This window comes from Jaculus jaculus, chromosome 14 (assembly GCF_020740685.1).
Source record: "Jaculus jaculus isolate mJacJac1 chromosome 14, mJacJac1.mat.Y.cur, whole genome shotgun sequence".
NCBI lineage: Eukaryota > Metazoa > Chordata > Mammalia > Rodentia > Dipodidae > Jaculus > Jaculus jaculus.
In genome coordinates, this window is record NC_059115.1 from 39343427 (window position 1) to 39368802 (window position 25376).

The window sequence follows — 25376 nt, forward strand, 5'->3', positions numbered from 1 at the left end:
GATGCCTGGAGACAAGTAACTTGCCCTGGAGATAGAGCAAGAGTATCCCACTAACCATCACCATCTGCTGAAGTCTTGTTTCCCAAAGGAACTGCCTTCTCCCAATGTATCGTCAGATGAACAAGATGACCATAAACTATCAGAGCCATATACTGGTTGCTTAGCACAGCTCATAGCTATTGAAGGCAATACAGATTCTTCCCAAATGCTTTTATCTCAATAATCAATAGGAAATGTCCCTCTGTTTCCCACAGGGAAACTCTCCCTTCACTGGTGTTCTAGACTACTAGAAAAGATCTTAGAGGAAACACAGTTTCATTTCTAGTGAACCTGTGATGAGCCAAGTCCCAGATTTTTCAATCCATTTCATTATAATATGCACATATAAGCAAGTGTCTTCTTGTATAGGTCTCAAGCAGGTTGAATTAGGATCACAATTGCCTTGGAAGTACAACCCTCCCTTTCCCAATTTACTTTTCAGAAAGCATTTGCAAAGGTGAGAAAAAAAGTCATATATTATTGTAATGATAAAATGTTAATTAAATTGTAAGATTTTAGTTACTTAGAATTTCAACTTGGCAGTTAAATGAGAAATCTTCAAGGAGCCTTCTTTGAATGCACTATGCCAAAATGTAGGTACCTTTCTGTGCTGAGAGAGGGGTTGATGTGACACATAGAATTTCCAGGGTCCGGATTGTTTTGGAAAGCAGAGTTCCAAACACGTTAAATCTTTCACCAACCACAAAAAAAAAAACAAAAAAACAAAAAAAAAAAAACCACAAAACATGAAACCAAGCCAAACCAAAAACAGAAGCAAGAGATGGGTATCTATGTCATCTCACAGTCACCTTAGGTTATTTTGGAAGCAAAGATGTAAGCAATAAGCTAAGGGAATTAATTAATCCTTTTGAGGTAATGGAGCATTTTCTGACTTTGCAGAGACTTGTGAAAGTCTTCTCTTAATAAAAACAAAGGAACAAGAAAATAGTTTGCCATTTAGCACAGTTCTGTTCTTTATTCATACTGATGCTTGTGAGTGAGAGAAGCTTACTCTCTGATCTCTCCTCTCCTCTGGCCTTTGCTGAAATCTGTTCAGTGTACACACAAGAAATGCAATATGATTCAATTACATTAAAAAAGATATTTATTGTTTACATAGGACCAAGAGTACCAGATTCTGCCCTTAAAAATGCTATGAATCATTCCAGGCATGGTGGCACACACCTTTAATCCCAGTACCTGGGAGGCAGAGGAGGATTGCTGTGAGTTCGATGCTACCCTGAGACTTCATAGTGAATTCCAGGTCAGCCTGGACTAGAGTGAGACCCTACCTTGAAAAACTAAAAAGAAAAGAAAAATGCTATGAATCACGCTGCAGAGATGGCTTAGCAATTAGTGCGTTTACCTGCAAAGCCTATGAACCCAGGTTTGATTGGTTAGTAACCACATAAGCCAGATGCACAAGATGGCACATGTGTCTGGAGTTCATTTGCAGTGGCAGAAGGCCCTGGTGTGCCCATTCTCTCTCTCTTAAATAAATAAATAAAAATAGAATATGTTTTTAAAGCTTTGAATCCTCTGAGAAAAACCATATAGAGGTGACTGTAAGAGCTGACACAGCAGAAGTAAGGAATGAAGAAAGTCCTTGGAAGAAGACTGGAGAGTTGGCAACCTGTAATTGCCTTGACCCATCAGAACAACCCAATTCGACTTCCTACAATGGTAGAAATGTTCTGTATCATATGACCAATATGGTAGCTCTTGAGTGGCTATTTCATACTTGAAATATGGCTGGTGGGAACAAGAAATAGAATTTTATGCTTTATTTTTATTGATTTCAATTAAATTTAAATAGCCAGATGTGTGCAGCAACTGCCATTGCAGGCAGAATTATCATAGATGTCCAAAATCAGCAGTTCATCCACCCAGGGATCTTTTGAAGATTGAAATGCCCATGTCTCATGGAAATGTTTAGGTCTGTGATGGGGCCTGTACATGCTTTAAAGCTCCTCAGAGGGCTGTAATACAGAAACAGTTTAAATATGACACCATCCATCCTGGCTTGGCTCTGTCCTGCCACTACTCACAGATTCCGAAGGTGGGAGTTGGAAAGACATTGCTAGACATGGCTAATTTCTAAGTTTGTTTCAATCCTTCATGTCCTCAGAAAAGATCCAGACTCCAAGCTCATAAAATGATTGAAGTCCAAGGCTATGGATGGAGATTTCTTAGTTTCAAAAGCTGCGTTAAACTCAGTGATCTTGGCAGTTTCTTCTTCGAGGCCCTAGCAGGTTAGACTTATGATTATTCATGAACCATCAGCTCTGTGCCAAAACAGTTTTCTTACAATATTTTGAAAGTCACATACCAGATAAAGGTTGAAGAATTCTTGAACCATTGGTCTTTGAAATCCCTTTGAAATCTCAGATTCTATGATATGTAAAGGACCAGGACACGAAAATAATATTTTTCATCCCTTTTAAATCACTGGTAGGATTAAGAAAGTTTTTCTTTGAAAACAATGGGTCATTTGCATAGATTTAGTCATAGTAACAATGTAACATTATTAAATTGAGAAATGAACAGGAGACTAAACAGACAAAAAACAAAAATCCCAGCAACTAGCAACTGGGCTATTTTCATTTCTCCATTTCAGCATCAGTAAGTAGACTGATATAAAAACTACCATGAAATCAATTTTAGTCATTTAAGATTATTTTAATTCTCTTCTTGTAATGTCTATATGCAATAATTGCTTTCTAATTAGTAGCATGATCAAATGTTAAATAAATGCTACATCTTTAGTTTGGCTACATAAAATGCCTAAAGGCCCAGTTTCATTACTTCAGTTTAAGTACCTCCCAACATAGTGCTTAGTACTTTCACTGTGAACATGTGCTTCATTGTGCTGAGCGGATGAATGCTGTGCAGGAGCTTGGGCCTTGGTGCTGAGTACTAATGCATGTCTGGACTGAGCACTCAACATACTGATGCAGAAAATCAGAGTTACTGTACTAAAAAAAGCCATGTGTAGGGGTTGGATAGATTGCTCAGTGGTTAAAGACACTTACCTTCAAAACCTGATAGACGGGGTTCATTTCCCAAGTATCCACATAAATAAACCCAGATGCAAAATGGCACATGTGGCTAGAGTTTGTTTACAGTGGCAAGAGGCCCTGGTACACTCTATCTCTCTCCTTGCAAATAATTAATTTAAAAAAAATACCAGGGCTGGAGGGATGGCTTAGTGGTTAAGGCACTTGTCTGAAAAGCTAAAGGACCCAGGTTTGATTCCCCAGGATCCGCATAAGCCAGATGCACAAGGTGGTGCATGTCTCTGGAGTTAATTTGCAGTGGCTGGAGGCCCTGGCACGACCCCCTCTCCATGTGTAGACAGCTAACAATTAGCCATAGATTCTTGGATGAGTCGCCAAGCCAGGCACTTCCATTAGGCTGTATCAGAGTTGATTTTGCTCCCAGACACAACTAAGTTTTGTTTGTACCAGTGAAAATAACTTTTCTCAACAAAATGCACCAAACGTATTGACATTTATTTTAGAACATTACTACATTTCTCTTCACGTGTACTGTCTTTTATTACTTTAATTCATTGGTAGTATTGATTACTTGGGAAGATGGCTTGGCAATTAAAAGCACTTGCTTGCAAAGCCTGCAGGCCAACATTTCACTCTGCTAGCCACATAAAGCTAGCTGCACCATGCGGTGCATGTGTCTGGAGCTCTTTGGCAAGAAACTGTACTTTCTCTCTCTCTCTCTCTCTCTCTCTCTCTCTCTCTCTCTCTCTCTCTCTCAGTCTGTATTATAGTTTGAATGTTATGTCCCCCATAAACTCAAGTGGTTTATTACACTTGTAACTTGGATCTCCAGCTGCCTGGCTGGAGGAGGTGTCCCTTGGGGGTGGATCCTGGAGGCCAGGCCAAAGGTGTGTTTGGGGGAGTATCTGAATTCCAGATCAAAGGTATGCAGAGAAGTTTGAGTTCTACCAGGGTCCCCCTGCTGCTTGCTGCCTGTTTGTGCTTGTTGCGTTTGGTGTGTGCTGACAAGCAAATGATGGGTTCTTCATGCTTGAATATATGGAAGCAACTTCTTCCACTGATGGACTTTCATTTGGATCTGTATGTAGGCTTGAAATAAACTCCTTCCTCTCCTAAACAATGATTGGTTTGGATGTGCATACGAGAAACTACCTACAACTCTCTCTCTCTCTCACTCGCACATGTATGCACAAATAAAAATAGATTTTAAAGAATTACATATCCAATAAGAAGAGAACTTTTATCTCTGATCTATCAAAGTCTAACTACTTGGAATTGCCAATAAGAAGGCCAGTGTGCTTTTTTTAACTTTGGACCTAGCAAATGTCAAGAACATTTTACTTCCCTATTAAAATGTTCTTTTGAAATTTGAAGATAAGAGCGGGGGCATTCCTCAGTTGATAGAGTACTTGCCTTACATGCAGAACATCCTGGGTTCCATCCTTAGTGCTGAGTAAACTGGTGGGTGGGGCATGTCTGTATCCCAGTACTGAAGAGGAGGAGGCAGGAGGATTAGAAGGGCAACGTCATCCTCAGCAATGTAGCTAGTTCAAGGCTAGCCTGGAATAAGGGACACAATGTCAAGAAAGACAGAAAGAAAGAAAGAAAGAAAGAAAGAAGGAAGGAAGGAAGGAAGGAAGGAAGGAAGGAAGGAAGGAAGGAAGGAAGGAGAAAAAGAGAAAGAGAGAGAGAAACAGAAAGAGAAAGACAGAAAGGGGAAAGGAAAGGAAGGAAGAAAGAAAGAAGGAAAGAAAGAGAAAGAGAAAGGAAGAACCAAACAAAGGAATAATTGAAGACAAATAAATCAAAGTGTGGGTATATTTAGCATCAGATGTTCTGCTAGTGAAAATTAATTACAGCAGCATTTATTCAGGTGAATGACAGCATTTCTTTTTCTTGATAGAAATCCAGCTCAGTGAAGCTGTATTTTAAAGAAGCAAAATAAGGCAATAACTCTGAACTCTTTAATTAAACTTGACTTCAAATTCTTTTTCTAAACTGTGTTTATATGACTAGTCCAATAAGGTAACAATAACGTTTTTATTGGTCAGTGCAAGAGTGTGAAATAAAACTTGTGCATGGTTGTTCAAACAATTCTATACTCTTCTCAAACCCATTAAGGAAGAATGCCACAATGGCCAAAGATAGCAGAGAAAGCAGGACACAAGACAAAAATGTGGGGGGTGTTTATGTATGTTCTTGCCACACTGAGACTGACACCAGCTTTCCAAATTTTGCATATGTCAGACATAGACTTCTCCAGAACCACATGAGGCAATTTCATAATGAACCATATATTATCTTGTATCATGTATCATCTATCTATTATCCTTCTATCATCTATCTAATCTATCACATATATATAATAGGTGACATATATATACATCTCACCTATTTATCTATCACCTGTCTACTCTATTGTTTCTATTTCTTTATACAGCCTTGATTAATGTAAGTGAATTGTCAGCATTCTCATAACTAAAAGGTGAAAAGCTGACATTATTTTGTTGGATTCTGATGTGTGGGTCTTTTCTGATGCCATCTGCCTCAACTGTTTTCCACTAAGAATTGCAAGTACACTTAATTGTTTTCTTAGATGCATAAAAGAAAACTAAGTTGTAGAGTAAAATCCAGAATAGGCTGAGGAAATTTTCAAGCCTAATTTTCTGGCAAGCCACTTTCTGGGCTTTGATAAGTGGTTTTGTTTGTAGACATAATTGACTTCAAGTCCCCAATAATGAATTCATATTGGAAATCTTTTGTTGGTGAGGTTGTCTTAAAATGTAGAGTCCCCATTTTCCCCTCCATATTTCTCTTTTCCCTTAAAAGTGGACTCTGGTGGTTGGAGGGTAGGTAGAAAATCCTGGTCATTGTGATTTCTGTTAATGAGGTGTTTAAATTGTTTTGGTAAATTACAGTCAGATGACAACTATGTCCCTGAATTTGAAACTGTTTCTTATTATAGAGTGCCCTTGATACCAATGCGTTCTTTCTTAGTATGCATTTGGAACTAATGGTCCAATACTCCAAAGTGCTCATAGCGCCTATGACCCAGGCACCATAAATTCATCAGAGCACACCAGTAGAGGCCCCTTAATTACACAGTGTAGGTCCAGAGCAAGCAATGAACAGCTGATAACATTAAAATGCCAGCAAGAACTATAAATCATAACACTTTCCATATTTTCTTTTCAATTCATGTGTTTTATTAAGTAAAAATAATTCCAGTTGAATATCCAGTGTCATTCATAACCATTAAACTATAAAGTAATCCAGTGTTATTGGAAGATTGTCTTTATGACATACTTTGCTCTTAGTTTTCTAACAGAAATTGTGGTTAACATTTTGAACCTGAGGAATTGGTGTCATGTTATTAATGAAGCAAAATTAAAGTTTTCTCTTAGAAAGTCTGGGTTCTTTCTTAATAGGATACAGTTCATTGTAAACTAGAGACCCTGTCCCCTTGCTTTTAATGTGGAATTGACTCCATTCTTCCTAACTGTGTTGTTTCACAACACGTTCAGGACCGAGCTATTCCTGGACGAGAAACACAAGCAGAATTTTTCCATTTCTTAGTAGGTCACTGAAGAACTTAGTTGTATCCAGAAAAAGCTGTGCATGAGACGGCATGCATGTTCACTTATACTGTGTAGAAGTATTTTATCAGATCAAGTTGGAAACACCTCTATATGTAGGCAGCTGGACATGGCTTCCTGAGAAATGGCTTCTCTTTGTGTTTATACTTTGTACTAGCAGGCTGGCTCAGTCATGAATAAATGAGACATTCTGCGTAGGAAAAGGGAAATGAATGCAGCATGATTTGACACACCCAGGACTACCACCTTATAACATAACTTTCCTGTAGAACTTTAGATTTAAGATAAGAAGACAATTCAAACTATGGACTGTTTCAAGTGATTACAACAGAATTTCAATGTTACATCAGTAGGAGTGCGCATGCACACGCACACACACGCACACACACACACATACACACACACACACACACACACACACACACACACACATCTCTCCCCCACACTGGGAATTGAACCAAGTGCCTTGTCCACTCTCAGCAAGTGCCCTACAACTGAACAATATTCCCAGCTCTCTATTCATTTTTTATTTTTAGGTCTCACTAAATTTCACAGACTGGCCTTGAACTTGTGATCCTACTGCCTGAGCTTCCAGAGTACTTGGGATTACAAGCTGCACCACCACTCCTGGATATATATATATATTTTTTTTAAATTTAATTTATTAGTTTTCATTTCAGTGAATACAGGCAGTTTGGTACCATTATTTAGGCTCATCTGTGATCTACCCCCTCCCATTAGACCCTCCTTGTTAATGAAAATGAGTCGTGCATTGTGGAGTTAGCCCCCAGTTATTAGTATGATAAATGTCTCTGCAAATCATGACCCAACATGTAACTCTGACATTCTTAATGATGGTTTACTACTATTTAAAATTATACTTAATTTTAAAGCAAGATCAGAAGATAAGTTACTTTCTTGGAAAATCAAGCAGTAAGTTTCAGAATTTTGGCAAAGAACGTGAGCAATTAGGGCTTTTAAATCTCAAAAATTTAACGAGCACCCATGTTAAATATTTCTAGGATGATGAATATTGCCATCCACATGTGGCTAGTAATTAGGTTTTGTACTATTCCTCATGCCCACAGGAGTCATAGAAATGAGTGAGAAGTTTACTGAGAAAGGCTTCTGTACTGAGCACTGGGGTGGGGCGGCGCAGAAGTAGGAGCTGCATCAAGGCAGTGCTGGAGATGGTCCTAAGTATCTCTTCGGAAATCCAAGTGCAGAGATGTTATGTTGGTACCTAGCCTGAAATCCCACAAATCTGGGCTTCCTTTCAGAGAGTCCAGCCAATGCCTTTACCAACAAATGCACAAAGGCCAGTGCGGCTACCTGGAGTTGGTACATGGAACAGGAACTGTTTCACTTTGGGTGAGATTGAAGTAATGCCATTGTAAGGGTGGAAATCAAGATTGAAAAGTGGGATGATGCCTGAATATTCAGGGATTTCAATGCCCTGTTAAGGAGTTTTCACTTTTCCTTACCCTTGTCAGAGAACTGGAAGAAAACAGGTGATGCAAAGCAGAGAGAATTTAAAAGGGGGTTTAAGAAGGGACCGTTTACAACAGGTAGTATATTCCTATTGCTATTAGCAAACTCCCTGAGACTGGGTAGTTGATAAAAAATAAAAAGCTGGAGAGATTGCTTAGCGGCGCTTGTCTGCAAAACCTAAGCATGTTTGACTCTCCAGATCCCACATAAGCCAGATGCACAAGTGAGACAAGCACAAAGTTGCACATGCCCACTAGGTGGCACAAGCGTCTGGGGTTTAATTGTAGTGGTTGAGGCCCTGGCAGCCAGTTCTTTTTGTCTGTCTCTCTCTCTCAAAAATAAAAAAAAAAAAAAAAAGAACAAAGTTACGTTCACAAAGTGCCAGGGTGGAAATCCTGGAAATCCAAGATCAAGGCATTGGCTGGAACACTGGTGAGGCCTTGAAGGGCAAAAGGCATCAGAGCACTGCTTCCAACCTTTTATGTAAGAGCACTAATCCATTTATGATCTTACCTTTTAGTACCATCTCTTGATGCTTAAGTCCAAGCATATGAATATGGAGGAATAAAGACACTCAAATTGCAGCACAAGGGGTGAGCAAGACTAAAGGGAATTCACAATGGAAAAAGTACTTCTGAATCAGCCACCAAGGAAGCAGAACACAACAGGAAACCAGGCATGCAGCCCCCACACACCTGATTCCCAAGGTGCAAAGCCAACATGAGTACTGAATAGGCCTACAGGGTAATGGAGACTTTACAGCACCACCCCTCAGTCAGTGGAGTGCCCGCAATGCCTTTACAGGGGAGCCATCGAATCACTTCTGTCATTTGTAAGGATGACTCCCCAGCTGTGGTAAGGCAGCCTGGACAGGGTGAAGAATGATACTTTGAAAATACTTCATGAACTATATATAGTAAACTACATAAAATGGAACAAGGGTTGGAATTAGGGCAGTGTGACAGGAACAAGGAAAGACCACATTAGCAACATTAGGGAATAATAACTCAGAAGGATCTCTAAGGTACTAGAGTTGAGTAGATGTGAAAAAAGTTGTAAAAAAGAACATGGAGGTAGACTGTGATGATAGTGGTTCCCATGCCAACAGGAGCGCTAGTGGAGCAGAAGCTCACTTTGGAAGTGGATGAGTTTCCATTTGAGTGACGGAGGGTGGGAGTGGAGAGCCTGATGTCCTTTGCCCTGTTCCCCTCCATGCTGGACCCATCTGCAGTGGCTTTGTTTCTCTGAAGAAGGAAACCCAGCTTTGTGTCATGTAACCATGGTTCATTCTGACCCTGAACACTACTACTTCCTCTCATGCCTCAAGTGAAAATATCCAGATGTCTGAAAGTATGGCACTGGAATTTTGTGGCGAGATTATGGCTGGTGGCTGGACAGAAATTTGGAAAGGTCTAAGGAACATTTTAAGATCTCAAGGGGTAAAGAGAGAAAGCAGGTGAGTAAAAAAAGGTACAGGAAGAGAAAGACTAAAATATGAAGGAAACGAACTATATCTCCACCAACTCCTTTCCTGAGCATTTGGTGATAGGGTCTGACTTTTGTTAGTCAATACAATTGTACACATAAAATTAGGCTGGAGAGATGGCTTAATAGGTAAGGTGCTTGCCAGCTGTAGCAGACAGCTTCAGATTCGCTGAGATGAACTTTCAGACCAAGTACAGTTATGGAGGAAGGGATATTTATTGAAGCTTACAGATCCAGGGGAAGTTCCATAATGGCAGAAGAAGCTATCTGGCCTTTATAGGTCCAAGATGAGAGAGAGAGAGAGAGAGAGAGAGAGAGAGGGAAGGAGGGAGGGAGGGAGGGAGAGGGAGAGAGAGATAGATAGAGGGAGGGAGGAAGGGAGGGAGAGAGAGAGAGATAGAGAAGCACAAACCCCAAATCAAAAGCCATACAGCACAGTACACTTCTGGAACCCCAGCTAGGCACACTTTGTATATCTTTAGATTGAAATCTCAACCCTCTACCACACCCTAAGATCTGCCCAGGGACACCACCTCCAGCCAGGTGGCTGCAGATACAAAGTACAAACTAATAAAACAGTGAATATATTGGGGGCCATCTATTCAAACTACCACACCTGCAAAGCCTAAGGACCCATGTTTGATCTCTCTCCAGATCCCACATTAGCCATTAGCACAAAAGTGAAGCAAGTATAAGGTTGTACATGTCTACTAGGTGGCATAAGCGTCTGGAGTTCAATTATAGTGGCTGAGGCCCTGGCATACCAATCCTCTCTCTTTCTCTCTAAAATAAATTAAATTAAATTATTATGGAGCAAAATGTTAACCTAGTGGGGCAAAGGCTCTGTGCTATATGAACCACAATGATTGAAATTAGGCAGGAAAGCAGATTTCTCACCAAGGATAAATCACTAACCACTCTGTTCTGGTTATGAGCAATCTAAGGTATGTAAGTTTCCCAGAGGAGCCTCTATATTCACCATCAGACTCCTTTCTCATGTTAATACCAGACAGATGTGGTCAAGTGGACTTCACAAAAGCTGAGATTGTGAACAAGAATGACTCCTCACCTATGAGATATGTGCCTGCCAAGCACAGGGGTTTGATAGACCTCCAAATTAATATAATAAAAAAAATTATGCTTTGTGGGCAACTTGGGTGATGAGATTGTCAGTTAACTAGTGCCTTAATCAGAAACTCAACTTCAATAAGAAGAAAATGTACTACAGTTGGCCAGAAGGCAATGGTAACTGAAATTAAAAGAAATTAACTTACTGAACACTGGGCTATTTTCATAGTCATTTTATCTCTCCATTCTCTCAATCCTGTGATGTTATGCCTTTTTTTTTCTTACAATCATGTTTCACATAAGATTATTGTCATGAACAAGGACATACATAAATGCTGGAAAGAAATTTCCCTAGTAGTACCTCTTATTCCCACAGCTAGGCATATGCTAGTTCAAACATGTTAGATACTGCCATGCCATACTACCAGCTAGGACTCCATGGTATTGCTCATGCAATTTCCCTATCTAGCAATTCAAGCTTTCTACTATTTCTCTTCCAGAGGTCTCTCTCTCTCGATTCCCCCTTACTCTCTGAAGTGTGAATGGAGGCCAGGGGAAAACTTGAGATGTCACTCCTCTCAGATGTTTTCTACCTTTTTCTTCATAGAGTCTCCATTAGCATGGAGCCTGAAAATTTGTCTTAGCTGACTGGCCAGGAATCCTCCTGTCTCCACCTTCCAGAACTGGGGTTATACCCAACCACCAATGGCATTTTTAGGAGAGTACTCTTGCCTGCAACTTGAACACTTTACTAACTGGGCTACCTCCCAGCTCCAAAGCTTTTCCTTATATCCACAGCTTTTCTTTATATAACTTTAATTTTCCTTTGATAGAAAGTCATGCCCCAAGTGGATTTTGTATTGTAAGCCCCACTGGATTTTCTCTCTCCCCTGCAAACCCATCAAACTCCATCTGACCTATGGGCTTTGTCTTACATAGTTCTCTTTCCATACATTTTCCTGGATAATTTTTGCTAGTCCTATAATTTATTTATATAGTTATATATATTTTTATTTTTTGGTTTTCTAAGGTAGGGTCTCACTCCAGCCCAGGCTGACCTGGAATTCACTGTGTAGTCTCAGGGCAGCCTTGAACTCACTATGATCCTCCTTTGGAGAGGTCTTTCTCTTAGAGGCCTTCATGTTATATTCTGGCTTTTTTACTTCTTAACTCTACTTAGCACTCCCAGAATTTCACATTTAATTGTGTGTGATAACTGGATTACTGTTCTCATCTCCCATCTGAATACAAACTCTACATGGGAAGGGAGAAGATAGCAGAGCTTTTGCTCACACTGTCTAGCACACAGGAAAAACAAAACAAAACAAAAAAAACTTCTGCACACATGTGGCACTGTTAGTGACTGCACTGAATGATGGTCACATTCTGAGAACTATGCCAAATGCTTTTCCATGCACACTCCTATGTCCACATGTGACAGTTGGAGTCAATAAATTGAGTCTTAATTAAGATCTCTCAGCTAGAATGTCATATGGTACAGGTTCAAATCCAAATTCATTTTCTCTCAGCCTCTGTGTGTGTGTGATGTTGTAGAATTTCTACAGAGAATCATTTAATTATTTTGTCTTCTATTCACTCTATCTTCCCAGTGAATCTGGAAGCTCATCTGGAATGGAAATAATGCCAAGTTATTTTATTTTTCCCTTATATTACCCTTCAAAGAGACCTTGATCTTCTACATACATATAATGAAAACTTTTTGATTAATAACATTCCTTGGCAATGATATCATAAAAGCTTTCCCAAATTGAGTTCAACTTTCTCTAAAATAGCAATGCAAAGGAGCCTCTGTGCATAAGCTTGCACATCAGTCTCATGAGATAGCAACACACTAGTATCTGAGTATAAGGCTTGCTAATGAACGACTCATCTTCTACCCAACTACAATGGAAATAACTGAAAAATTACTTAAAGTTGCAGTATTGGAAAAAATGAAACCAACACGGATGGTATGGAAATCTTTCTTTTTTATTCACTGAATATTTGCTGATTGCATTTTCCATATGCCAAGGACTTTCATGGATGCCAGAGGCCAAAGATGAAGTTGTAGGTTTTTCCCTTATGAAGCTGTGTGGTGGTGATGGAATTACAGTGTTATAAATAAATAATCTTAAATTAAGACAGCACATTTTTTCTTTCAGTGAGGACAAGAAGGAGACTTGGGAAAGTCAAGGGCAGCACGGCTAACTTAGTCTAGTGGAAACCACAGTGACAGAGCTTCTGTGCCCACATATATACTAAGTGAACGATACCGGCATGTTCCTTGTCTCAGGATTTTTTTCTACACGCTTCAATGATACTTAACTCTCAGGGGTGCTATATGCTTCTCTCAACACATTTAGAAGACTGCACTCATTAGCTAGCAAGGATAGTCAGGTGACAAGCTAGGAGTACTATCTAAGAGTATGGATTTCTCATTACTAATAAATACATCTATCTTTCTAATGGAAAGAGCTTATCATGAAAAATAAACACGACAATAAATATGAAGTTTAGAGATGGTGGTCTTCATTCACCCTTTCATGAGCATAGGACAGTCTTTTAGCTGAAACACGGTAAACCAGGGCCATGTATACAAAATTGTGATCTCACAAGAATGGGTTATTAGATAGTGAGCTTAGCTGTTCTGGTTCACTTTTCTTCCTCGTTTACCTACAATCATTTACCTACAACCAGTTCCCTGTAAGCCAGGGGTGTCCAACCTTTTGGCTTCATTGGGTCACAATGGACAAAGAACTGTCTCGGGCCACACACAGGTTCTTTCAACATTTAACACAGTAAGGCAATCTGTCTATACAATTTGGAATTTCTCACTATACGGATTTTGAGACAATTCATCTTCTTTATTAAGTATACAGCCTCAGATATTTTGTTATAGCAGTAGGAAGGAGACAAGAGCAGGGTCATTATAATATTGTCAGGGAAAGTAGGTATAGAACAGAATTTAGAAAAAAAAAAAAAAAGCTCTAATGTATTCCTTTGTCTGCCAGTCATTTCCAAACATGTCACCCAACTCACAGTGCTTTCCTTGCTGGGAAAATAAAAAGTTCTCTTAAGATCTACCACAAAAAGTGACAGTCATGTGAACTACTGACTTCATAAAGCAACCAGCTTGAATTTTTTTATTCTCAGAATCAGTATCCTGAGAATGCAAACATGGGAGCAGACAGATATGTCTGCTGAAGGCATTTTCCACATCACTACCATTTACTAAGCATTTACCTTGAGCTATATATGCATGTTGTTATTGAATGATTTCAGTGGTAGTTTGAATGTGGAATGCCCCTCATAGGCTCATTTGTTCTGAATGTTTGGTCCTCAGCTGGTGGCAATTTGGGAGATGTAGCCTGCTGCAGGAGGTGTGTTCCTAGGGGTCGTCTTTGGGTTGTTATAGCCCAGTGTTTCCCTTGCCAGAAATCAGCTTTCTTTTGGTACTTTCTGTCAGCTGTCATGGTAAGAAGTGGTGCCTCTGCTTTGCCTTTCTACCATGATGAAACTTCCCCCCTATAAGCCAAAATGAAGCTTTCAAAACAGCTGCTTCTGGTTCGATGTTTTGTTCCAGCAACATCAAGGTAATTACAGTTCCATAACACAGTTCTCTCCATTTTATAGGTGGGAATATTGAGGCTTAGAAAAATCACTCCAGAGCACACAGCTGAAGTTCTTTTTTAAAAATAATTCTTCCCAACTGTAAGACCTTCCTCGTTTCACATTTTGTCCCTACCTAGGACAGTATGTACTTCCTGTAAATTAGGCAGTGACTGACACATTGTTCTGATAAATCACTTACTTGTCAGGATACCTTAGAGCAAAGTGATCTTTAGAAACAAAACTCAAGTAGCAGGTTTTATCATTGCCAGCCAGCCGCTTGAAGTGCTCATAAAATTCATTTTATACTTCTCTTCATTCAAAAACTTACTTCTGCAAATATAAAACACAATATTTTTTTCAAAATCAATCATTTTATTTCTTTCCTTTTTTCTGTGTGATAGAGAGATGCTTTTTAATTTTAGAAATCTTCTAATATGTGGTGTGTTGGTAGCAGACAGAAAAATGTAATCTTCAAGCATATATATTTATCCTTTAAAATTAGCTTAAATATGGTTTAAAAATAGGCTGTTAAAAAGCTTAGTATAATTTAAAAGGACAGTGCAATGATGACTAAATAAAATACTGAACTAGCTTTAAAAGCTAAAAATCAGTAAAAGGAAAAAGCTCTCTTCATATGAAAATGATACAATACATGGGATTACAGAACTGAGTGCAACACAGGTAGGCTATGAAGGCTCCTCCAAGCCAATCAAGAGAGGTAGCCAAGTACTCCACAATGCAATTTACAGTGGGACCTACCCAGGTTCACATCCCTAGCCTGCCTCTTTTTAGTTCTTTAGGTATCATTCATAAGTCTCAAGGCAATTGCTAAAATGCCCTGGCTAAAAAAGAATTGCTATAAACTGAACACTTGAATAAAGAACTGTCCTCTAAAACAAAAGTATATAAATTAATCAGTTCATTTACTCTTTCAGCAAACGTGGTGGTTTGAATCAATTGTCCCCATAAGCTTATGTGTTCTGAATGCTAGGTCCACAGACGGTGGGAATTGGAGCCTTTTGGTGGAGGAAATGTGTTGTTGGGGGCAGGCTTATGGCTGTTATATCCAGTTTCCCCTTGCCAGTGTTTAGCTCACTCTCATGCTGCATTCTTCTACCCACTGTGGCAGAGGTGATTCCAGGCCTCTGCTCATGCCATCCTTTGCCCTGCCAACATGGAGCTTCTACTCTATGCTGTAAACCACAATAAACAACTTTCCTCTCATAAGCAGCTTTTCATGCCAGCTTTATTAAGCATACATACACTAATTGTTTGACTTTAGACAAGTTATTTTTCTGCTTTCAGCCCTAGTTTTCTGAAGTGGGAAGCTATATGATAGTTTTTAAAATGACTAAATGAGTTAATGCATATAAAGTGTTTATGATCATTCTGAGCACACTAGAAAGGCTGAGAATTAATGCTAGAGTTCATATTGTTCCCCAATTGCTCTATGTTAGGAAAAAATGATGGGCTCTGGAGATATAATTTAGGAGCCCTGTGTAATATTTTCCTCCCATTGACTAAGAGTATCATTTGCATAGACCAAATCTCTCACTCCACTGCTAAGAACAATAAAGCTATTTGGAAGCTTCTTCATGCGAGTTTTGTCTGACACATGGTCCTTCATGCATGGCAAGGAAAAGAATCCATGAGACAATATGGTGAAGATGCATATAAACTTTGTTTTCCCTTCAGATGTCTTTCAAGTTTCACTTGGCCACATGGGACAGAAATGAGTTTTTCAGTGCAAGAGGAGGTTGCCTGTGTCCCCACAGAGCAAAGCAAAGCTAACTGGCCCTTTAGGGGATTAAGCCTTACATGTCATCCTCATGGCTCAGAACCCTAATCAGCAGCAATAACAAGCCACAGAAAGCCAGTAATTACTATTCCATTGTACTCTGTGGTCCTGTGATGGTTGGATGAACTAATGAGTATGCAGATTCCATAACTCCTCTGCCTTCCTGGAGATTCCACTGGAGCCTTGGAAACTCGCAAAATGTAGCTAAAGCCATATGTGACTCTTACAGAAAATGAACACAGCTGAATGAGTGTTCATACAGCTTCTCTGCCTTCTCTCAAGGAAACATCACAATGTCCCAGACATGTGAAAGGCCAACATATCTTTAAGACCTTGAGAGAAAGCTCTCTCCAAACATTACTTTGATGTGCAAGTCTTATTAAAAAATATGCAAGCATAAATGTCTCAAGGTGAACTATGTCTCCCAGTGTGTGGGCTGTATGTGCACGTGTGCACACACTTGGGATCATCAATTTCCGGTTTAAAAAAAATAGCTGTAATACCCTGCCAAAGAAATAAAGCAAAAATCACAAACTGAAACTGTGGTATTATTGCATCTTTTCTAAGCATATATATATTCCAGGTATATCATTGCCTAACCTTCTATCACTCTCTTACAAACTTTCCTGCTAGTCACAAACAACTTTTATACTGCTGTGGTCAACTGAAGACATTAAGAGGGTTTCTGACTGGTCCTTAGGTAGTGGGACACCCAGGTTAAATTTCCATAAATCGTCCTTCTGAACAGGTGCATCCTAGGTGCTTCCTGTGGTAACCGAGAACTACTTCATGCTGAGTCACTGTCTTTTTGTTACCTATTCTGACTCCACAGTCCAGGAGGCAGCTATGTTCCCAGTGGAAGGGGCAGTGGGTGTTTAAGAAGCAAAGGGCCTGAGGTCATATTCCAGTTCCAGTCTGTCATAGCTGTGTGACCTTACACAAATCCAAATTGTGCAGCCCCTCTTCTTTTACAGAAAATCCATAGACACATTAAGTGACTTGTCCACGATTGCAAGAAATGCTTCCAAGGCTCTGGTCCCTTGATTATTGAGAAAAATAAGAAATAATAATGATACTGGGTATTTTGGGATGGATGCAGGTCAAATGACATATATTTAATGATTCTGCAAGGCTTAAAGTTCTAAGACATGAGGCATTATTAGCTTTCTTTGTAAACTCAGCCACATCTTCTGAATACTTGTGTTGCCATTAGTATCTTAGCCTTTGTATTAAGTAGTTCACTAGTTATTTTTAAAATTTTATTTATTTATTTATTTATTTGAGAGAGTGAGAGAGGGAAAGAGGGAAAGAGGTACACACAGACACACACACACACACACACACACACACACACACAGAGAGAGAGAGAGAGAGAGAGAGAGAGAGAGAGAGAGAGAATGGGCATGTCAGGCCCTCCAGCCACTGCAAACAAACTCCATACTCCATACGCATGTGCCTCCTTGAGCATCTGGCTTACATGTGTCCTGGGGAATCAAACTGAGGCCCTTTGGCTTTGCAGGCAAACACCTTAGCTGCTAAGCCATATCTCCAGCTCTAACTAGTGTATTTTTAAAAGCCTTAACTGATGGCCACAAAGTGAGTTCCTTCTACTATAACTGTGTGGTCATACTTTTTTCACTGTAGGGCACTTCACTCTGCCTGTCCCAGTCCTTTCCATAACCCCAACTAAATTTATGCTCATTGCAGGAAGAGGCAATATCTGTGAAAATAGAGCTCTCTTCTACACTAGTGGCATGGGGATAGAATACTTCTTTGTTGAGGGAGAAGGTGCTAAGAATTTTAGCATACTTACTTATCACTACAGGTTTTTACCCACTGGATACTGGTAGCACCTTCCTTACTTCTGATTCTCTTAAAAATGGACATGAACATAAAAACAGTGTCTTGAAATATCCTGTGTTTAGGGTGACTGCCCCTTGTTGAAGTCTTCTGTGCTGAGCCCTATTTCCATTCTGGGCACTCAATAAATATTTATAGAAGAATGCACAGACTGATGGCCACATAATAGATTCAGTGTATAAACTGCAGGGAAAAGCAAGCTAACTCCTCTGATGTGTAGGGCTTTCCTCCTGTAATGCCTGGCATGCAGCTGTGTTCAGTGTTTACTAGGTGAATAAATGTTCCAGGCTCATAACTACCTTCTTGTTTCCTGGGTCCAACTTTTTCCCCTAAATGGGCATAGATGAAATAGTAGGGAACTGTCCCTATGGGGGGGGGGGGTTAAAAAGTGAAAAAAAGTTAGCTGTAGGATTAAGGTCAAGAAAAATAACCTTGCAGAAAAGATGAAGGTCATTCCCCAGACATTAAACTCTCTATATCATCATAGCACTGGGGGAAGAAGTCAAATTCTTTGCAATGGGCAATACTCGAAACATCGACCAGGTTTTGTGGATGGGATGTGAGGCATCAGGAAGGTTGCCCATCCAGAAGGTCACATACTGAGGAATCTGCTATAGCTAGGAACTGAGTGAGAGCCTTTCTGACTCTCTACCATACATGATTACACTGATCATTTTGGATGCAAATGAAGATGTATCACTATTGAAAAATAACAATGCAGGTTAATGATACTCTTTATGGCCATGCTAATATTATTTTTTTTTCCTTAGAGAGGAACATTATAGGCATGAAACCAATTAAGGCACCTTTCTTTCTTTGTAAAGCTTTTTTTACTTTCCCTAAATGAAGATTCTCATATTGTACTTGCTATTTAATAGTGCCAATTGAATTTTTAAAAAATCTTTTTGTCCCCTAGGTCATACAGACATAGATACTAAAATAGGAACTAACAGGTTTCCCTTCATGAACTGAAAATGACTATGCTAATATACAATCTCATAAAGGGTAATCATAAATAGGGAGAGCAAATATTTTGAAATGAATACTTAGCGGACATTTTCTTGCAGAGGTTCAGCATTGTTCGAAATGCCACTCTGCCCCTGATTGTACTAGACAAGGCTGTGGGACCGCTGTGCTCCCATGATTGAAAAGGTGGCTCTAAAGAACCATAGTGGACTAATTTATGTATTCCCCAAACTTTAAATTGTACTTTATTCCCAGGTCTACAAAGTATATGCCACAGAAACCTTTCCCATAGAAAAATGTCATGTCATATGTACATTGTTATTGTAACTATGGTAACCAAAAAATGCCACCAGTGTGTCTGTTTCATACACAAATGAGGAGACAGCTGTGGAGTCCATGTCTGTCTGAGGTATAATAGATGTGAGCTCAGACAGCCTGGGTCAGAAAATTACAACTCATTTATAGTAATCAGAGCTTTCAAATAACATTGCAAATAACTCTGAGCTATAAAGAGTGTAAATGGAAGGCAATAAGCCACTGTAAAAGCAGGTTTTACTACAAAGCTTTCAAAACTAAATGTCTTAAACTAATGCATCAGTATCTTCAGTGGGTCCTTTGAAGTCAGGGTGGACAGGACCTTTGGCATGCATTGCAAGCCTAAGCCTGTTTTCTCTGCAACTCAAGACCAACTTTTTAGTGCAAGTTAAATGTTTATAGCCTTGTAAAATGGGAGGCAAAACATCTATATTCTCTTTAGCAACCTGATTATGATAGTTGGTTCTTCCAGCCCTACTGAACCATTGTGACATACTACAACTGAGGAATCTCAAAGTTGGCAGGTTAAGAAAGTGATCTTAGATCACTTAACTATAACTGGTTATCAAGCAAGTAACTGGTAAAATAATGCAAGGTCAATAGGAGATTTGTAATGTATCTATTGTTCGAGACATAGCGACTTTATATGGCAATATATCCAGAATCAGGTGAATTGTGTTATGACAAAATAAGAAAATTTAAAAGCAAACTTCATTTAAGATAAAATAAATAGTTCTCATAGCCACTAAAACATTTCATTTTACAAAGTGAATTTAACTTTTATCTTTATTCTGTTCTTTGAGCCAAAGCAACAAAATATGTTTTTCTGATTTCATCTATATAATTATAATTTCATTCTGAATAAAATATTAATCAAAGCTCTATTCATGAGTTAAAGATACTTCCATTGTTCTCAGAAACCAAAATATGATCCTAAAATGGAATTTGCTTTATCTTCACATTGGCTTAAACCAAAATAGATGTTTATCCAGCATAACAATTTTTAAAGATTAAAATAGATGTTCATTCAGCATAACAATTTTTAAAGATTAAACACAGTATTTAAGCAGCCTTATATTACTGTTCAAATGAATCAGAGAATAATTTTTTTAAAAATAAATTTTAAAGAAGCATTATAGAGTCTAGTAAAATACCATTAATATTCCACCAGTTATATATCTTTATGAATTACAGACTATTTAAAGCAACCTAACATCTTAAAATTTAGATTATTTATACTTACTTATAGTCAGTTGACTTAGGGAGTAACAGAACTGTAGCAGTAGATATTTTAATCCCTGCCACATTCCCCTGAGTATTGCTCCTCTAGAATATTTCCCAATGGTTATAACTGTTCAGTGATACCAGAGTCTAACTAAAGAGAGATCAGTGGTCAAGTTTTCACTTGCTTGCCATATATATTTATTTCAGAATTTCAGACTCTGACAAGAGCTACCTGTAATTATTTTTTAGATCTGCAGTTGGATGTGGCTTGAGATTCTCTTATTTGACAGGGATTTTTTTTTTCTAATAGTTAATCATCTTACTACTTTTATTTAGCAAAGAATGAGTTCCTGATTTTTCCTTGTAGAACAGAGATATCAAGATGGAAGAAAAGCAGCTAGCTTCACATGCTTTGGCATTTTAAGTTTACTTCAAAACCACCTAGGTAACAATTTAACAACAATTGCTATACAGTCTTAGTGTAGAAATGTCATCTGTATTTTTTAAGTGGTTCCTCACCTCCATAAGGCTTGAATCATATAAGAGTTTATTGCAATGATTTGTTATGTTCTGACTTCTAGGAGCACTAAGAAAACACACACTCGACTATAACATTTTCTTACTGAATGTGGATTTTGTTTCCCCCTTCATTCCTTTAAATATATTGTGCTATGTGTGAAAGGCACTGAACCAGCAAAATAATAACTTCAAGAAACACGAAACATGGAAAACAGCAGACTAACATCTGTTGTCCACCCATTCCCAAACACTGAGCCCTCCAAAACAATATCGTCTTTCCGTTGTGTTTTAATGTCTCTTTTTCAGTAGAATATGTAGAATACATGGGCAAAACCTGTCCAGTGAATAGGTCCTTTTTCTCAGCAGTATTTGGGATTGACACAAGAGGCTACTTGCTCAGAAGGTATAATCACAGGCCTCGAGTGTGGCCCATGCTGCCTGGCTTTTGTTCAGTGGTCATACAATGCCAGGAGGTGAACAGTGCAGTGTGATTGACCAGCTCACATTAGAGAAGGCAGAAAGGTCCTTGCGCTGGGGGTTCAGCAAATTGACTGCCCTGTTCATTGTGGTGTACCTGGACCTCCCTAATGCACTTCCCCTCTAGGCTCTGGGTGCTTTCAGCACCTGCAGTTCTCAAATTTGGTGTCTTTAAATCTCCAATGATTTTGACTGGATGGTGAACATTCTAGGGAGAGTTTCAGGTTGGACAGTGACAACATGACCTGCATTTCTTATCCCTAAGGATAGGGAGTAAGTGTGGGCAAGAGGTACAATTATTCAAAGAAATAAAAGAAACTCCAAAAGTTGACGAGTCAATGAAGAAATTACTTCAAGCCAGAAGTGGATTCAAATTGCAGTCGGCGTCTCTGAAAGACTTCTAACTTTTCAGAACATCTAGGTTGAATGTTAGGGGCCAGGTAAAGAGCAAGTGGACTTTGAGAGCCATCAATACAATACTACTCTGAGACTTTGGCTCTTGCATAAAGGTGTCAGCAAGCCATGGAATGCTCAAACAGAAAAACTCACACTGCGCCATTATGCAATTTTCTTAAGGTCTATTGTTGACTGAAGACTCCTTGTCTTTTCAAATTCCTTCATGCGAATGGATGAGGCCAGACATCTGCCAGGATCTGCTTACATTTGCATGTAAATAAGAGACTTCAAGACACACATGGCCCTGCAGCCAGTAACACCACTTTTACTCCTTACATAGATCAAAGTATAAATCTTCCTAACTTTCCATTCCTCTAGTTCTAGCGCTAAGAAAAAAAAAAAATGATGAAAGAAGCAATGATCCAAGCAAGTATCATTAATGACTGTCCTAGTGTGGTTGTTTTAAATCAAAGCGCACACACACACACACACACACACACACACACACACACATATATACAGTCTCAGAAAATCCCACATGAAAAAGCCGAAGGGACAGCGGAAACGTTCCACTTTCATTTATTATGGGTCTCGGAATGAAAATGCTAATGGCAGAATTTGTGATTTAGAAGTCTACACTTTGGATTTGTGTTGTTCAAACGCTCAACACCATCCACATCCTGCCTGAGCAGCTCGTGGCTTTGGGGGTGAATACCACAGGCAGGCCCCCTCTCCGGGAGCAAGGATCACCTCGGAATCTTCCAATGTGCGTCTCCACGCCGGCGGTCCCCGCGAGGATCCTGGGACCAACTTTTCAGTGAACCCTGGGCGCTGTGCGACCCTCAGTAGCTTGACTTTCCTAGTCAACCCAGACAGACGACAGGCACAGACAGACAGACTGTCCGCCAGCCCGGGACTTCCTCCGCAGGTTCCGTGGCAGCCCGCGCCCCTCTCCCGCAGCACAAAGGCAGCTCGCGAACAACTTTCCGTGCTCGTACCCCCGCCGCCCGAGCCGGGAACTCCGCGCCAGCTCTGTGCCAGGAAGAAACTAAGGCTTCCCCGAGATTTCCGCATCCTTGGCACGTCTCCTTAGGGGGTTACCTCTTCTGAGCTCAAAACGTTCAAGTCACTTTTTTTTTAACCCACTTACACCACCGAGTCGCTGAGTAGATTTTTCCACCCCGGCTCTGACTTCTCAACGCTGTGACTAATGGCCCTTGCCCCTTCCCCTTACCGACAAGGCCACTGCCAAGACCTCTTTCCTCGGTCCTCTCTCCACAGCCGGCCACCTTCATTTCTCTTCTCATGACACCATTTTCAACTCCCTGGGATCCCTCCCCACGTTCTACTCCGGCCCCAACTGCGGTCCCTAGTTCACACCCAGTCCCAGCGCTCCTCCTTCCCCCCGCAACCCCACCCCACCCTCCCCCAGGTCAGTCCCGAAAATGCACTGGGATTGGCTCCAGTCAATGCCTTTTGCTTTATTTCGGCCTGGCCTTTCTTCCCAGTTATGCCCCTTTCCCCCCTCCCACACTCTATTTTATTTTAGGATAACTAGATTCTCATATACCGATTTGGGCATTTTCCCTAGCTCCAGGAGCCGTACCCCCTCACCTCCCTGGGGCTCCCGACCTGGTCCAGTGGTCCTCGAGACATTCCGGGACCCGCCACGCCGCTAAGTTTGCCTCGACTTCCCCCTCGCTGCCTTCCACACCTCCCTCTGCAGTCCACTTGGCCAGAGCACTTACCCCAAGGCCGGGCTGGCGGGGGTGTTGGGGTGCGCACGGACCCGGCACCCGCAGCAGCGGCGGCGGCGGCGGCAGCTCGGAGACCGGCGAAGCGGCGCCTCCCTCCCAGCCCGCAGCGCGCACTGGCTCCTTGGGGGACACCAGGCAGAGCACCAAGACCGGAGGAGAGGCGGCGACGGCTGCTGCACGGAGCGGGTCTCAATCCGGCTCGTGGGGTTCGGGGTAGAGTCAAACAGGGTAGGAGAAGTGGGGTGCAGAGGGCGGGGCAGCGAGCGGTCAGGTCCCCAGGAAGTCGCCCCAGGCGCCTAGGGATGCCGACCGCACGGATGCCGCCGCCCGCCCCTCTCCCGGCCCGGCGGCCGCTGCAGCCCCGGGCGCGCCTGGCTCTGCCGCTCGCTGCCGGCGCCCTCGGTGCGCCCCGCTTTGTGCTCCCCGCAGCCGGCGTGCACCTGGTGTAAGCAAAGGCGGTCAGCTGATGGGCTGCGCGCCGATTGGCCGCTCCGCCGTCTCCTCCCCTCCAGCTCGACCCCCTTCGCGGCCTCCCCCGCCCGGCCCCCGCCCCCCACGCCCGCCCGGCCCGGCCCAGCGCTGGGCACCATCTGTAGCCCGCCCAACAAAGGCGCTGCGCCGCGGGCCTCGGGTGGCCGCACTGGCCGCTGCTGCCGGGAGCAGAGGGCCGCCGCTTTTTGTCTGGGGAAGGTGGCCTGAGGATGGGTTCTGGAGGCTAGACACACAGCCGTTTCTCACCGAAAAGCAACCCCCCCCTCCACAACCACTACCACCAAAGCCCCCGAAGGCCAGTAAGGCACGACTGGGCTGCATTTCTGAGCAAGGTAGACCAGGCGCCTAGAACGACACCAAATTCAATCCGAGAGAAAAAGGCGAGTTTGAGACGAGGTCTGACCCTTCGTCTGAAGATAGTGACTCCTTGGGGTGCGTGCACGCAGCCGCGTGGGTGTACACCGGGGCCGTGGAACTGGGACACACCCTCGCCGTGGGAAGTGTCTGTTACCGAATGGCAAAGCCACTTCCGATTCAAGGATGCATTCTGCTGAAAGGGTTTCCGAAACTTCGAAAATCTCTGCTTTACATTTCTTTAGGTGTGAAAGTCGTATTGGCATATAAGATTGAAATAGTGTTTTCAGCTGGAGGGTATTTAAGCAAAAGTGGGAGGAAGGGTTGGAAAGGGATCTTTGGAATCTGGACATCAACCCAAGTTTCAAGTTCAAAGCAGCAGCCCAAAGCAAGGCACAAGACAGGGATCAGCTATAAGCCAGCGCGTCTTCAGCCCGTCAACATGAAACAGCTTTGAGCAAGAGAGCTGAGCTGTATTTCCTCTGGATATCCAAGCTTAGAACTTCTGGCGAATTAGGAAGGATGCATTATGACAGACTCTACTTTTGAATTCTTTAGAGCTAGGGAAGAGTAAAAAACAAAAACCTTATGTTCTTGATCTCAGTAGCATTTCTTCGTTTCGTTTCTTTCATAGTGGCCTGACAAATGCTTGACCACATGTGTCCATCTACTTCATGCCGTCTTGGACACACCAGGAGGTCACAGAGTACCTTAGAAGGCTCTGGGGAAAAAACAAAGAAACAGCAACAACAGCAGCAACAAAAACATTAGGATTCAAGTTACACTATAAGTAAAAAGTACACAGTATACAAATATAATTAAATTGGGCTGGACAGTTGGCTTAGCTGTCACGGTGCTTGCCTGCAAAACCTAAAGACTCAAGTTGGATTACCCAGTACCCACATAATCA

At 41.2% G+C, this 25376-nt stretch overlaps 1 protein-coding gene across 2 annotated transcripts in view; it reads right to left on the reverse strand.

The window, feature by feature from the left end:
* The window catches only part of Lrrn1 (leucine rich repeat neuronal 1), a 40511-nt gene extending 16550 nt beyond the window's left edge, over nt 1-23961 (reverse strand). The window contains exon 1 of one of the 2 annotated variants that reach the window (XM_004651495.3): nt 23612-23961. The gene's annotated coding sequence lies outside the window, so the exon portion shown is untranslated. Of the gene's footprint in view, nt 1-23097; nt 23211-23611 lie in introns of those variants that run through there. The other variant, XM_045133911.1, reaches the window with a different exon arrangement.
* Nucleotides 23962-25376: the final 1415 nt, after the last annotated feature.